Source organism: Callospermophilus lateralis, chromosome 1 (genome assembly GCF_048772815.1).
Source record: "Callospermophilus lateralis isolate mCalLat2 chromosome 1, mCalLat2.hap1, whole genome shotgun sequence".
NCBI classification, from domain to species: Eukaryota; Metazoa; Chordata; class Mammalia; order Rodentia; family Sciuridae; genus Callospermophilus; species Callospermophilus lateralis.
The window spans coordinates 3,328,459-3,333,820 of record NC_135305.1 but is presented as its reverse complement, the minus strand read 5'-3'; the positions used below and the strand labels follow the sequence as shown (position 1 = coordinate 3,333,820).

The 5,362-nt window shown below is 54.8% G+C and overlaps 1 long non-coding RNA gene across 1 annotated transcript; it reads right to left on the bottom strand.

Moving 5' to 3' along the window:
• Positions 1–219: 219 nt before the first annotated feature.
• LOC143379098 (uncharacterized) lies at positions 220–5,026 on the bottom strand. Its single transcript, XR_013088416.2, has 2 exons — positions 4,700–5,026; positions 220–2,046 (listed from the first exon to the last, which is right to left on the bottom strand). It is a non-coding gene; the product is annotated as an uncharacterized LOC143379098 (long non-coding RNA).
• Between the last annotated feature and the right edge of the window lie 336 nt (positions 5,027–5,362).

Genomic DNA, 5,362 nt, shown 5'->3' with positions numbered 1-5,362 from the left:
GAGCACTACCACAGCAGGCGCAGCGAGCACGCAGCCATGCGTGGGCCTGCAGGTCATCCAGTTTAATGTCCACAGCGCCGCTGTGATTCTTGCAATATATAGAGTTGCCAGAAAGTTCTCATAACTCTCTGCAAGGCTGGGCCAAGAGACCACAGGAAGTCAAAGCCGCTGTTTATCTCATGGCAAAGCGCCCTGGAAAGGTTGAACTTAAACATGACCTTGAGCACGTGATGTTTATTAGGGCACAACCAGCCTACAGGAACAAGATAACTGAAGGGCCTCAGCTGTCAGTGAGGACGGGCTTCGTGACCTGGGGACCCTGGGGCCAGTCACTCCATTGTCCTGGGCACGGTGTGATCTAGTCCCCATGGTGGAAGCCGGGTCTCCACCATGCCCACATTCCCACTGCAGGGGATCAGAGTCCAGGAGCACCGCTTTCTCCCTAGAGGGCCCAGGAAGTCACACACCTCCACCTGCTCACTTCCCATGGTCCAGATTCAGGCACCTGACCACACCCGACTGCAAAGAAGGCCAAGAAAAGCAGCCTCTGGCTGTATCCGACCAAGATTCACGGCATTCCCTACTAAATTTCTAATTTTTATCCCTCAAATGGGGTATAAAAGATATGAGCACAGCCACGCATGTATGATTAATGTGTCTATGAACACATTTAGGGGTGCTGGCTGAACTTCCTCCAGCAGGATTGTCATGGTTTATATGAGGTGTCCCCCAGAATCTCATGTGTGGGACAATACAAGAAGGTTTAGAGGTGGGATGATTGGGTCACAAGAGCCTGAACCCAGTCCCTGATAGGGATGAACTGGGTGGTGACTCGGCAGGTAGGGTGGGACTGGAGGTGCTGGGTCCTTGGGGACATGCTTGTGGGGTTTGTGTTTTGTCCAGGTAAGAGAGCTCTCGCTCCGCGTCCTGATGGTCAGTCCTGAGCTGCTCCCTCCACCACACACTTCCGCCCTGATGTCCTGCTCACCCTGAGCCTCAAGGAATGGAGCAGACTCTCTATGGACTAAGGCCTCTGAACCCATGAGCCCAAATAACTTTTCCTCCTCTAAAATGGTCCTTGTCAGGTGTTTGGTCACAGCAGTGAAAAGCTGAATAAACAAGGACTCACATGCAGGAAGGACATGAGGACAGAGCCCCCAGACCGGGGGCTGAGGGGAGGCACTCGGGCGGGCTCTGCTCGGCTGGCCTCCCTGCCCCTCGGCTGCCGTGCTCAGGATTCCTCCCCAGCACTCGTTGCTCCCTGCCTGGACTGGCTTTGCCCATCTCATGCGACAGGCTTGTCTCAGGGGAGCTGGAGGTCAAGCTCTTGACCTCATATTAACTCATTCCATCTGCCAAGACCCTGTTTCCAAATGTGATTCCGGCCATCAGACACCATGAACTGCAGCTCAGAAACGAGAGGTGCGGGTTTCTCACGATGCTGGAGCTCAAGTCCAAGATCTGGTGCTGGCAGAGCTGTGCCTGGTGAGGACTGCCTGGCGCCTGCCCTCGCAGGGAAAGGCAGGGACCTGCTAGGTCTCTTTTGTAAGGGCACTGATCCCATTTGTGAAGACTCCCCACCTCCTGGCACCATCACCTTGAGGGTGAGGGTGTCAGTCTATAGATCTGGGGGCATACCCAGAGCATAGCACCTGGATGAGTCACCTGAGAAGTGAGAGGGCGGTAGGAGAGCCGCCAGGGATGGCAGAGAGGAGTGCAGAAGGGTGGGAGGAAGAGGCCCTGGACCAGGACAAGCCTCCAGGAGATGGGAACAGGAGTGAGCTCCTCCCTAGGGCCTCCAGGAAGAGCACAGTCCTGGGACACCTTGGTTCAAAGGAACCCGTTTTGCACTCTGACTGCACAACTCTGAGATGATAACAGGGTGTTGCTTTGAACCAGGGCGTTCATGCTAATCGGCTGCAGCAGGCCTGGAGACTCCGCGTCCTCCTCTGCTATGAGCTCATGAGCTCCTTCAGGTCATGTAGAGACATCTGGGTGGCCTCCAGGTGTCTAGCCAGTGTCGGGGGGGCATCAGGTGCTGGGTGTCTGTGGAATCAAGCAAAGGGGGTAAGCAGCGCTGGGTGCACAGGCCCAACTCGGATCCCCACGCTGCACATCCTGTGCCTCAAATTGCTTAACTCCTAACTGACCTTGCTTCCTTGACACAGCCGACCCTCACCCTCAGGTGTGAGTGAAATTGAGTACAATGGGGGTGTCAGCCGGGCACAGGACAGGGCACAGGGAGTGCACGTGGGCGGCAGGCCCCTGGCTTCTCAAACGTCTCCTCTCTGACTCTCCATCCACCGCCTTTCAGGCCCCCCTCCACCTCCCCAGTGTTGGAGGCCAGAAGTCTCCAGCAGAGGTGTCCCTAGAACCACATTCCGTCTGGCAGCTCTGGGGAGGGTTTTTCCTGGCTCCTGCCAGCCCCTGGCAGTCTTTGGTGTTCCAGGGCTAGTAGCCTCTCTCTCCAGCCCTGCGGCTGACTTCACGTGGCCTCCTCCTCCCTTCTCCTCTTCTTATAAGGACACTCATCCTATTCCAGCATGACCTCATATTAACTCATTACATCTGCCAAGACCCTATTTCCAAATAAGGCCACACCCTAAGGTTTCAGAAAGGACATATGTCTGGGGGGACACTACCCCACCCAGCATACCTCTGCCCATGCCACTGTCACCATCCCCTGGGACCTGGGCAGCAGCCCACCTCCATCTCCTAAATCTGCTACCAGCCTCAGCCCCGCTGTCCAACACAAGCATGATTCACCTAAACCTGGGCTCTTGGTTCCCTGACCTCCTGGGTGACTCACTGCACAGCACTCCAGCCACCCAATCCTCAGGCCACTGTGGACTTTGCCACCGTCTGCAGTGCTTGTCCTGCCACCCCTGCCTGGCCATCTGTTTTCTGAGGCTGCCATCCAGGAGCACACCTGGAGGTGCTTGAGCCCACTTGCTCCCGGGGATGACAGCAGGCTGCTGTTCTGCACCAGGCGCCTGCAGCAGGCCCAGCAGCCAGGCTGAAAATCAAAACAGGCTCACCCATGTCAAAGTCCCACATCAGCAACCCAAAACTAGGTTGTTATCTGACTTTCCAGGAAATCGGGAGAGGCAACAGCCAGTTCTGCCAGACTGGGCAGTTTCAGTAAGTTCCCTGTGCTTCAATCCCTACGTCCTCTCATCCTCACAAAAGTACCCGGAAGTAATCTGACATTACCCAGTTATTTCCTTACCGTCTGTCTCTCCATCCCACCTTACAGGGAAAGTAACTTTGAAACTGTTGCCGAAAGCTTGGTCCTTGTTCCCGATGCCAATCCAATAACAAGGACATGGTTTAGAGAAAAAGGAAGAAGACAATTTATTGCTTAGCTACCAAAGGAGAAACACAGGGGCGTCCTGTCCCAAAGGCTGTGATTCTGCTCATCTGCAGGAACAGGGAGCTTTTATAGAGGTGATTCGGAGAAAATGGGATTAGGGAGGAGAGATCAGGAAGGAGAAGATCAGGGGAAACAGGAGCAGGGAGAAGTTTAGGGAAAAGAAGATTGGGAAGAAGATTGTAAGTTTCAAAGTCACAAGGGACATAGTCAAAGCATCATGTGAATCTGTTACAAAATGATTTGAAACACTTTCTGTTCTTTGTAAAATCTTCAGCCCTTCTGTCTACAAAACCCATCTCTGCTCCGAGGAGCCCTATTCCCATGGAATGACGCATTGCCCAATTCTAGAACAGCAAATAAGGCCAATTCAGATTGCTAAATTCAATTGTCGTCATTTTGTCCTTGACCAGGTGAACAAAATAAAGCTCCCTGACCTCTTGGAGCCAATATTCAGTGTCCACGCAGTGCAAGTCCACATCAGTCCTCCCTGCCTGTGAGACCCTCTTTCTCTTCCCTCTTCTCCCTCCATCAACCACGGGCCATTACCCTGTGTCTCCTTGCCCTATTGTCCCTCCTGTGCTTCACCAGGAAACCCCAATTCTGGATGCCCCCCACCTGCCTTTTCCATCATCTGGGACAGCAGTACAGAATAGCCAGGCCACCTTGCAGGCCAGGTGGGGACGCCACAGACAAGCACCTCCCTCAGGCCCTGCTTCTCTCCACTGCCCCCTCCCTCCAATCCAGAGCTCTCCTTCAAACATGGAGGCCACCTCATGGCCCCGGCCTCCACTCCCCTCCTTCTCCTCGACAGACCCGGAGCCCACCTGGTGCTACAGCCAGCCCTGCTCAGGATCCTAGACCCTCCCTGGCCTGCACAGTGCCCAGCTCCACTCTGCCCACTTTCACACTTGCTCCCTCCTCGTCGTCTCTCTCTTCCTATGGAATCTTCCAGGCCATTTAAGTTTGTTCGCGTCTCTCCCCTTTTTGAAGCAAAACTGAACAAAACTCCCTCCACATCCTTTCTGTCCCTCCACCTTCTCCTCAGCCCAGCTCTCCAGCGCTGCCTACACGTATAAGTGGCTCCCCTTGACTCCTGTCTGTGGCAGCCTGGCTTCTCCCCAGGGACTCTCACCAAGGCCCCCACTGACCACATGCCGCAGCCTTTGTCTCGCATGCCCTGGCCGGCGCTTCGCCTTCCTGTCTCTCTGGACCTTCCAACCCAGGGTCTCTGTCTCCTCCTGTCCCCTCTCACCCCGAGGATGGCTGGGCACCTGATTCCTGGTCCTACATTCTCTGCCTCAGCCTCCTCTGCTCCAGGGGCTTCACCTGGTCTCTGATCGATCTGCCAACAACCGTCCACTCAAAGGGCTGTACAGAGTGAATCTTGACTCCTCTATTCTCCTTTCCAGGGACAGACGGGGGTTGGACAGCCTGGCCCCTCAGAAGCAGCTCTGGGCTCCTCTTGATTCTCCAGAGTCTGAGGATGTGCAATCCAGCGCCCAGCAGCTGCTGAGTGCCAGGATCAGGAAGAGTGAAGCAGTCGACCACCACGGCAAACGTGGGCCAGTCGCTGGTACCAGGGAGAGCTAGGAGACGAGAGCTAATGGGGCACTGTTTTGCCCCAAAGGACTATCCCCGCAAGGCATGCTGGGTGCTGCCTCCTGGTGGCAGGTGGCAGTGTGACTGTGTTACCAGTAGAAATCAGGATTGGGTCCATGTTCCACAGAGATGAAGCAGGAACACGGCGATAATCAAGCAGAAATTTATTAAAGAGGAGGTCAAGGTTCAGACATGTAAGAAAGCTCCCAGTGAAGAGCATGGAGGGCAGGAGTGCCACCCGGGGCAGGAGTGCCCCTGGGTGGCCTGACATCCCTTCTTTTAAAGACCCAGGGTGGAAGTTGACTGGCCTCCTTTTAACCTGTCCTTGAGATTTTAATTGTCATGTGGGTGTGCTCAGGCTGAATTGCATGGTTGTCTTTTTTTTTTTTT